Genomic DNA, 10,998 nt, shown 5'->3' with positions numbered 1-10,998 from the left:
TGAGTGCGCGGCCCGCGCCCGGCCCTCGTGCCGCAGGTATAGGACAGCGGGAGGTGGCTTTGTTTTGCTCCCTCGCGCCCGGGAGCGGTCATTCATATGACATTTCGGCTTCCTCGGTCCTGAAACGCAGCGAGAGCACCGGGACGCGTTGGGTGCTTTGGTTTTTCCAGGGAGCTGGGACTTTTGGGTCCATTTGACCATCACTTGAGGGGAAGGAGGCTTCATTTCCTTTTTGGTTCGGGATCTGTTGTGAACATCCTCTGCCGGAGCTTGGGGCCTGGAGGAAACTGGGGCTGCAGATTTAGACGTAGACGTTTGCGAGGACGTGCAGCTGCAGAGGTCTGGCTCTTTCGTGCCTTGTCTTCACTCTATTAGCAGCGCTCAGGTGCTTGTTGTTGTTTCTTATTTTTAATTTTAGAAACAGCTTTATAGGCACAGTGATTTCGTTTAGAGTTGGAAGTCGGAGTCAATACAGAGAGCTCACAATAAGGGCTCAATCGATATTAAACTTCGGGAAGGAAACCATCAGTGATCATTATGGATAGAGGTGGACCGCAGGCAAACTTCAGGGGCCTGTATTCTTGCTGGTTGGGATTTCTGTCTTTCCTGTCCTGGAGTCCGCAGACTCCGAGTTCTCCTTGTAATATATAAGCTTGTCAAAGTGTGAAACTTGATTTTTCTTGAATGATTCTGTATACTTTGGCATGTACATGAAGGATCTTTAAGTGTAATTAGTAGAGTTTTCTACGAGACCTGGTGAAATTTCATGAGTTTGTTTGTCTTATGAATAGGATTTTCTTTTTACTCTTCCTTCTATTCCCTCAAGGGCTTATTTCTTCTGTTGCCTAGAGAGAGCTTCTCTCCTTCTCTCTCTTCTCCCTTCCCCCTCCCAACAGATGGCTGTATGTTCGCAGAGGTTATCTTTAAAATGACACCCACATTTACCTTCAGACAAAGAAAGATCAGTTACTAAGTTTATCGTTGGAGTTATTAAAGCAGGGGGCCTAATCTGGGTGGGGATATTATTAATGGTGTGAAAATCTGGAGTTTGTTAATCTGTTTGGTCATCAGAAGATTCCTGCAGCGATTGTTTATATAGTGTGGGAGACAGATGGCATCCCTAGCAGACAGGAGAAGCCAGGCATAAAGGGTCATTGTATTTTTCAGATATTATCCACTTCACTGTTTGGGGGTGGGGGTAGTGTGGGTTTGAGGGTGGGAAAGACATTATTTTGCTCTCCCCAAGGAGACATAACCGTGCCATCCAGCAGCCTAATCAGTTAATTTTTCTTTCTCTGAACATGTAGAAGGTCATCATTGAGCCATTTGTTTTGATTATTATACTGACTTTTTTTGGGGGAGGATTGCTCAGTTGTTATTATGTGAAGCAGTTTCAAGAGTACAACAAAAATGTCTTTGAATTTACCGTTATTGTAGCATTTCTGGAGGGAAAACGAGTCATGCCTTTCTTAGCTCTTGTATACACATGGCCTCTCGGACTCCTAGCATTTGTAGTAGGAAGGACTTGAGTTTAATCTTCACTAGTTTGAATTTAGTTTCCTTCTGCATCTCTGTGACAGGTAGGTCCCTCGCTCCCAGCATTTGTGCCCAGACTCTCAGCTGTGGTCAGTCATCCACCTCTCTGACGATGTACCAGTCTAAGACCTTGGCTTCACCATTGCCTCCATCACAACATGGGGCAACCCTTGGCAATGACTTTTATGAATGACTAAAGTTTGGTGAAAAAATCAAAGTCATTCTGAGCATTTGAGATAAGCCAGCTGGTGGCTTTCTGTTCCCACTGCCATTGTAGATTATGTATGTGCTGTATTCTGGAACTAGATCATAAATCAGTCTTCGTTATTTGTGAATGTGAGGTAAGATATTCCAGTAAATTAATATCTACCAGCCACGGGAATAAATTTAAAGAAGAACATGAACAATATCAGACCCTTCTGAACAGGAGGCATGAAATAAAATAAACCTTGAGTGTTTAACTCGAGCAATGTGATCTTAGGAGAAAAACAAATGTTCTTACTCACCGAGGTCTTTTGTAGCACTGATCTCAGCAAAAGGCAAAGAAATTAAAATTGTTACCTGTAGTTGAGGGCAGATGCTATGGCCTTTTTGTTTCTTTTCTTTTCTTTTTTTTTTTGGAGAGGTTTTTGCCATAGGGCGCATGCACTCGCCAGACAGACAGAGAGAGACAGAGAGATAGAAAGCGAGAAATCACCCCCCAGGGGGGATGGCCACACCGCAATCCCTTCTCCTCCATTCTCCTCTTGGGATCTTGGGCACGCACGCACACACGCCCAGCGTGAGTTTTAAGCCACAGGGTCCGGGATGCGAACCGTGGTCGACTACGTGGGAGTCCAGCGACATAGCCATTACGCTAACTGCTGGTCCCATTTTTTGATGAATGTGTTTTGCAGGAGATTTGGCTTTGGGTCTCTGCCCCGTTTCAATGTATGTCATAGCATCATGTAAACATTTAAAATACTTATTAAATCTCTAGCTGGTATCTCTGTACTCTCCAGGTAGCCATCTCTGTTATAAAGTATTCCTTTAAGAGAAACCAGAGGCTCTTGCCTTGGGGCTTCCTGTGAGCCTAGCCTGGACCCACATTGCAGTGCATTACTGCCTGCTTTCTTAGGAAAAGATGGAAACAGTTTTGCATGGTATGTTGGATCGGGGTTGCAGCACTGAGTGAAAACCTTTCTGCTCTGTGGTCAAAAGCCAGACCTGGCCCCAAAGAGAGAGGACTATATTTGAAGTGTGGCTGTTCTAACGCAGGCGGAGTTTGCCTCATTACACACAGGATGCCTTTTGTATCAGGATATGAATGAGAGATTAAAAGGATGATCCCCACCTCCTGGTTGACTCGTGACAGTGCCAGTTTATTCCTGTTGACCTATCGTAATTATCACAAGTTTAATTATCTCAAGTTTTCCTTTCACGTTTGAAAGTGCCCTGGTTGGGGTGATAAACTAGATGGCCACCCCAGATATTAAAGAATTTTTAATATTTTGTTCATACTCTTTCTCCTAACACCAGTTTTTGAATTTTTCTTTATGTCAGTCTTTTATTAATTAATTACAAAGAGAAAGTCAGAAAAATTTAAACCTGAAAAATGCATAAGAAAAAAATAAATAATAAAGAAGGGGATAGAAAATAAAAATAGTTTTTTATCTTTTTGAAAAGTATTTATTTCTAGGACTAGCAGATGGTGTAATGGTTATGTTGCTGGACTCCCATGTAGTTGACCACAGTTGAAATCCACGACCTGGTGACTTAAAACTCACACCAGGTGTATGTGCATGCATGCCCAAGATCTGAGAGGAGACTGGAGGAGAAGGGACTGCGGTGTGGCCATCCCCCTGGGTTTTCTGTTTTTCTTGTTTTCTATCGTCTCTCTGTTTCTCCAGGGAACACATGTGCTCTATAGCAAAAAATCTCTCTCCAAAAAAAAAAAAAAAAAAAAAAAAAAAAAATTTTTTTTTTTTCAAAAAAAAAAAAAAAGTATTTATTTCTTGCATAAACAAGAGAGAGACATAGAGACAGCACCCGCAGTGGGGTCTTGACACTTGTGATTCATCCCAAGCTTCAGACTGCCACAATCAGGGCATGCAGGTAACTAAGGAAAATCTCTGAATGCAAACTCCAAACCTTCCCATCTGGGTCAATCTTGCATTGTGTTTTTTGCTGAACCACTCTCCACCCTCAAACTTTATTCTTAAATCATTTAGTGTCTCCATGGTTTTAAGCCCATATTATTATAGTCTTCAAACATAGTGAGAATCCCCACTTGTCTATTTATCTAGGGTTGACACACAAACTGGGATAACCTCTGTGATTCAGGAGAGTAGAGTCCACAAAGTCTGTTTGCAGACTTGGTGGTTACATGGCTCTCGAAGATATAAATGCAATTTCAAGATCTAGTGTTTGGTCTGGTTCTTGAATATTTATGTGCATCCAGAACAAAAGTGTCATGAAGACTTAACTTCACATTCTCTTAGTTTCAAAGCTTTCTGGACCATGAGGGTAATCGAATGGCTTGTGTGTGTGTGTGTGTGTGTGTGTGTGTGTCTGTGTGTCTGTGTATGTGTGTATGTGTTTTAAGGTTTTTCTCCATAGGATGTGTGTGTTCACCAGAGAGAGACAGTGAGAGGGAAAGTGAGAAATCACTCTCCAGTGGGGATGGCCACGGCACAATCCGTTTTCCTCCATTCTTCTTTTGGGATTTTGGGCATGCACGCACACATGCCTGGTGCGATTTTCAAGCTGGTGGGTCTGGGATACAAACTGTAGTCATCCATGTGGGCATCCAGTGGCTCAATCACCACGCCACCTGCTGGGCCCTGCTTTTGTGTTTTGTCCTCTCTTCTGTCTTCTGTTGGGTTTGGGTCTCAGCTTTTTCTATAGACAGCTTGCAGAGAGAAAGTGTTGTGGCTGTTTCTCACTTAAAAACAGGGTCTTGAGAAGTGCAGGGGACCTGGTGAGGTTTGGGTTCTGTACCAAAACTAGATACATGAAGTTCATGGCAATTGCTTCTGCAGCAGTCACTGTGCTCCTTTGTTAAAGACTGGCCAGTAGGTGTTACCATTAATTATAGTTGTCCCCTTTCCTGTACTCATTCCACTAGAGTCCTCAAAAGCTTGGTCAGCATTTTTCAATAAAAAGAAATTTATGTATGTGCTTTATTAGTAGGATGACTATGTTTTTTTTTTTGTCCAGACAAAGACACTTTGGGAGTAAAGTGTGATGCTAACTACAAGGGACACCAGATCAAAAAGTAAAACCTGGGACTGTCTCAGGAAAACTAGGATTTATAGTTATCCTGTGACCCACATCATTACCTTGTTTTTCTGTTAAATTTTTTTCTTTTTAGAGAGCGTTTTTTGCTATAGGCCATGGGTGCTCACTGGAAAGACAGAGAGAGACCAAAGACAGAAAGCAAGAAATCATCCCCCCTAGGTGAAGTGGCCATGCAGCAAGCCCTTCTCCCTTCTCCTCTTGGGATTTTGAGTATGCACCCACATGTGCCCGGCATGAGTTTCAAGCTGCTAGGTCTGGGACTTGAACTGTGGTTGGCCCCATGCCATTGAATTTTATATGAAAAATACTCATATGATGTCCTTACCTTTATTTGGACTTGTTTAGCGTGTATGTTTATGTGTGTTCATGAGTATACGTATGTGCATGTATAAGTATGCACAAACATTGATCATATATATAGCTGACCCATATACAAGTTAGGGGTGCCAACTTCCCATGCACTCAAGCATTTATACATAATTTTTGATTCCTCCAAAATTAATAGCCTACTATTGACTAGAGGCCTGCTGATAACATAAAGACAGTAATACATCTTTTGTATATTATAATGTATACTTTATATACTATGTTCTGCCAATAAAGTAAGCTAGGAAAAAGAGAATGTTATTTAAAAATCATAAAGAAGACAAAATTCATTTATTGTATTTATTGAAAAAATTTATATGTAAGTGGTCTGTGCGGTCCAGACTCATGTTATTCAAAGGTTGACTGTACATACAAATATGTGGATTGCGGTGTTGAAATATATCACTTAAGAAAACCTATTCATTGGAAAATGTATCCTTTGTCATCTCTTTCAGGTGTTGACTTAACTTTCTGCATCCAGCCTCTCCAGACTTTAAGTTCTCTTGACCTTGTCTAATTTTTTTAAGAGAGATTTTTCCTATAGGGCATGTGTACTCACTGGAGAGACAGAGACAGAGAGACAGAAAGTGAGAAATCATCTTCCGGGGTGATGGCCATGCCATAAGACAGAAAGTGAGAAATCACCTTCCGGGATGATGGCCGTGCCACATTCCTTGTCCTTTATTCTCTAGGGATTCATTCTAGGGATTTTGGGCATGCATGCACATGTGCCCAGCATGAGTTTTAAGCCACTGGGTCTGGGACTTGAACTGGGGTTGACTATGTGGGAGTCTAGCAATGCAACCATTATGCCATCTGCTGGTCCTAATCTTGTCTAATTTTAATACCATTCTGTTGGTATAATTCTGTCTTTTTAAAAACCTTTAATGGCTTATCACTTTCTGTTTAATTCTCAAAATAAGATCCGTAGGCAGTTTATTGACTGAAAAGGAAAAGCAATGAAAAATGTTATTCATTTGGCTATTATTTATCCATGAATTAGTCTTTGATCTAAGTGCTGGAGATATACCAATGAGTAAAACAAAAATCCCTGACTTTGTGGAGTTTTCATTCCATTGGGGTGAAGAGGGCAGGAGGTGGAAGACTGATAATAAACCGAAATAAGTAAATTATATGGCATGTTAGAAGGAGGTAAGTACTTTGTAAGAAAGAGAAAGTAGAATGTGTGGTTGAGTAGACTCCATGGAGAAACAGACCTTAAGTAAAGACTTAAAAAGGAGGTAAAAGAAATTACTTATATATTGGGTCATCTGGAAAGTGATGACACATTTTTGTATAGAAAAACAGAAAAATACCTCATAACTTTCCCAACAACCTAGTAGATACTTGAGGGAGAGAGTTACAGGAAGAGAGAACAGTTAGTGCAAAGGAAATGCATTTGGATGTGTTTGAAGATTCTCAGGAAGCCCAACATGATGGGATGGAATGAATGGGGGGAGTCAGAATTGAGAACCGAAATGTGGTATGGGGGTGGCAGAGCATGCAAAGCTTTGAGAGATAAGAGTAATTATGATTTTAGCAGGCATTCAGTTATGTTCTTTTTTTTTTTTGGAGAGATTTTTGCTATAGAGCGTGTGCACTCGCCAGAAAGACAGAGAGAGACAGAGACAACGAGAGACAGAAATGACCCCCCAGGGGGGATGGCCAAACCACAATCTCTTCTCCTCCATTCTCCTCTCTGGTTCTTGGGTATGCATGCACATGTGCCCAGCATGAGTTTAAGCCACTTGGTCTGGGACTTGAACTGTGGTCGACAACATGGGAGTCCAATGACATAGTCATTACGCTAACTGCTGGTGCCTCCAATTATGTTCTCAAAGTCCATTGTATTGGTTGGCAGATGGCATAGCAGTTTCATTCTTGGACTCCCACATAGCTGACTGTGATTTGAGTCCCAGACCCAGCAGCTTGAAACTCATGCTGGGCGTGTGTGCATACATGCCAAAGATCCTGAGAGAATGGAGGAGAAGGGATTGTGGTGTGGCCATCCCCCTGGGGGTGATTTCTCCCTTTCCCTCTCACTGTTGCTGTCTCTCTCTGGGAGCACATGTGCCCAAAGGCAAAAACCTCTACCAAAAAATAAAAGAAAATTTTATTATAATATTAAAGGTTGTGTTTGTGCTACAAATAGCACTGGCTAGGGCATATAACTTACATTTCATTAATAGTTCACTTAGTGTTGGTTAATATACTTTTTATGTCATCTATTTTCTATTTGTCAAAATAGTATTCTTTATTGTTACTGTTCTTAAGTTGTATACTCATTTCACAAAAATAGATCAGTGGTTCAAAAGTGGTTCATTGAAGTGTAAAAATAGTGATGAAAATTGTAATGTAAATGCCTCTGTTCAGAATGCCATAAACATACTTAGGGAACTGAATTGCACTGTAATTATAAAATGTGAATTCGTATTTGTAGAGACAAGGGAATCTGTAAAAGTGACAATTTAAAAATAGTAACTGAAATTGGAAAGTGCACATGGAAATATGATGATGACTGTCTTAATCTGTTTTTTATTAGGCTTGCCAGACATTTACTCCTAATCCCCACTAGGAGTGAATCCCCCCAGTCATTCCTTGTTATGAAACTTTGTCCACTAGTGGCATGAAGCCATGGATGTTTTTGTGTCATTTTCAAACAAAGCACAGTGGCTTCTCTGTTATACTATTGAGGTTTTCTAGGACAAGTACACAATAATGCTTTCCTTTACAAAATTAATATATTATATTCAGTAAAGATAGGTAAGAGACTATGATTCCTTTAGCATCATTAAAGGATCCTTGTAGCAAAAATAAGTATGAGTCATATTATTGAAGAGACACTTGGAAAATCAGTTGGAAAGTTAAAGACAAACATTATCCTTAGAGAGAAACCAGAAGTTATTGACAAAATTCCTTTGTCCAGTGACACTGTTGGCTGTTGCGTAATATCAGTGGAGTAGAATGTGGAAGCGTGATTACTATCAAGTATGTGCTAGAAGATATTTCACTTTATGGTTGGACGAAACCACGATGTCATGCAGAGAATGAATCAGCTTTTGGCATTTGTTCAGGGAGGAGTGCTTGGTGATGCTTTGTTCATTTATCACTGAAAACTTGTGCTCTAGGAGGAGAGAATTTTCTTTGGTTGACCATTACTTTTGAGCTTGAAAAAGTTGCCCAGGGAACAGGACTGATGGCAGTGATGATAAAGATAAAAAGGTGGTAGTTTATGAAGTAAAGAGATTATACTTAGATGCCAACTCACATGCTACCGAATTCACAGAGAAGTTGGAGTGCCATATGATCTTTTTTTTTTTTTTTGAAGAGGTTTTTGCTATAGGGTGCGTGCGCTCACCAGACAGAGAGAGACAGAGACAGAAAGCGAGAAATCACTCCCCGGGGGGATGGCCAAGTCGCAATCCCTTCTCCTCCATTCTCCTCTTGGGATCTTGGGCACACACGCACATGCGCCTGGCGTGAGTTTTAAGTCATCGGGTCCAGGACGCGAACCGTGGTCGACTACATGGGAATCCAGCAACATAGCCATTACACTAACTGCTGGTCCCGAGTGCCATATGATCTTGAGAGATTGTTAAAAGTTAGAGTGAAAACTGTAGATACAACCAGATTGTGGGCCCTGAGTATATTGTTAAGCAAAATGATGGGCAATGAAAATGAGTCTTCTCTCCATGCTGACATATGCTGGCTGATAATAAACCGAATAAGTAAATTATATGGCATGTTAGAAGGAGGTAAGTGCTTTGTAAGAAAGAGAAAGTAGAATGTGTGGTTGAGTAGACTCTATCGAGAAACAGACCTTAGTAAAGACTTAAAAAGGAGGTAAAAGAAATTACTTATATATTGGGTCATCTGGAAAGTGATGACACATTTTTGTATAGAAAAACAGAAAAATACCTCATGACTTTCCCATTATTATCAGGGGAAAGGTGCTTGGTTAATATTTTATCTATGGAGTAAGATATCTGAGGAACAAGAAAAATATTTCTTCATGACACTTATTAGAAAGGATTTGTGGGACCAGCAGTTAGCGTAATGGCTATGTCACTGGACTCCCATGTAGTTGACCGCGGTTTGTGTCCTGGACCCGGTGGCTTAAAACTCACGCCGGGTGCGTGTGCATGCGTGCCCAAGATCCCGAGAGGAGAATGGAGGAGAAGGGATTGCGGAGTGGCCATCCCCCCTGGGGGGTGATTTCTCGCTTTCTGTCTCTCTGTCTTTCTCTGTCTGGTGAGCGTACGCCCCCTATAGCGAAAACCTCTCAAGAAAAAAAAAGAAAAAGAAAAAGAAAGGATTTTGTTTTTCTTTTTAAACATTTATTTATTTATTCATCTGTTTATTTGTTGTGGTTTTGGGCCCAGGACTTTATTCGGCTCATTTTCCCATCTTTTAATTGGGTTGATCATTTTTTTTATCAGGTAAGCTGCTTGAGTTCCCTGTTATTATGGTTATCAGACCCTAATCTGAGCTATAGTTTACAGAACTATTCTCCCATTCCAAGGGTTGGCTATTCACACTAGTTACTGTGCCTTCGCTATGCAGAAACTTCTTAATCTGATGTAATCCATTTCTCTCTTTTTGGGATTTTTGCCTGTGCTTTGGGAGTCTTAATTAAGAAGTCTTTGCCTACCCCAATGTCTCCCAGAGTTTCCTCAGTGTTTTCCACCAGTTTTATAGTTTGAGGTCTTAGGTTTAGATCTTTGATCCACTTTGAGTTGATTTTTGTTAATGGTGAGAGATAGGCGTCCGGGTTCATCTTTCTGCAGGTGGATACCCAGTTTTTCCAGCACCATTTGCTAAAGAGATTTTCCTTTTCCCACTGGATTGACTAATACAGTTTGTCAAAAATCAGTTCGTGGGAACCAGCAGTTAGCGTAATGGCTATGTCGCTGGACTCCCACGTAGTCCACCGCGGTTTGCATCCCGGACCCGGTGGCTTAAAACCCATGCCGGGTGCGTGTGCGTGCGTGCCCAAGATCCCAAGAGGAGAATGGAGGAGAAGGGATTGCGGCATGGCCATCCCCTCTGGGGGGTGATTTTCCCTTTCTGTCTCTCTGTCTCTCTCTGTCTGTCTGGCGAGCGCACGCGCCCTATAGCGAAAACCTCTCCAAAAAAAAAAAAAAAGATAAAAAAAAAATCAGTTCGCTGGATGTTTTGAGGTTTATTTCTGGGGTCTTTATTCTGTTACATTGTTCCACATGTCTGTTTTTCTGCCAATTCCATGCTATTTTGATTATCACTGCTTTGTAATATATTTTGGAGTCAGGGAATGAGATGATGAGATGCCTCCTACTCCACTGTCCTTGTGCAAGTTTGCTTTGCCAATATGGGGTCTTTAATGATTCTAGACAGATTCTATGATTGTCTTTCCTAAATCTGTGAAGAATATCTCTGGTAATTTGATTGGGATTGCATTAAATATATAGATTAGTTTGGGTAGAATTGCCATTTTGATTATATTAATTCTTCCAATCTAGGAACATGAGATGTCCTTCCATTTTTTTTTTTTTTGGTGTTTCATTTTCAATTTTTTTCCTTTGCTTAGATATCTTATAGTTTTTGTGGTATCTTATACTTTTTATGGCTATGGTAAATGGTATTACTTTCTTCAGTTCTACCTCAGTCTGCTTGCTGTTCATATATAAAAATGTGATAGATTTTTGTATGTTGATTTTTGTATCTTGCTACTTTACTGTATTCATTTATTACTTCCAGGAGTTTTTTCATGGATACCCTTGGGTCTTTTATGTATACAATTATGTCACCTGCAAACAGATAATTTCACCTCTTCTTTCC

At 40.7% G+C, this 10,998-nt stretch overlaps 1 pseudogene; it reads left to right on the top strand.

Moving 5' to 3' along the window:
* The first annotated feature begins 1,820 nt into the window (after positions 1-1,820).
* The window catches only part of LOC102471141 (eukaryotic translation initiation factor 2 subunit 2 pseudogene), a 32,557-nt pseudogene continuing 23,379 nt past the window's right edge, over positions 1,821-10,998 (top strand).

This window comes from Tupaia chinensis, unplaced genomic scaffold, assembly GCF_000334495.1.
Source record: "Tupaia chinensis unplaced genomic scaffold, TupChi_1.0 Scaffold145082_1, whole genome shotgun sequence".
In the NCBI taxonomy this organism is placed as follows: domain Eukaryota; kingdom Metazoa; phylum Chordata; class Mammalia; order Scandentia; family Tupaiidae; genus Tupaia; species Tupaia belangeri.
Note: the sequence above shows the minus strand (reverse complement) of the source record. Positions and strands in the feature narration are given on the sequence as shown.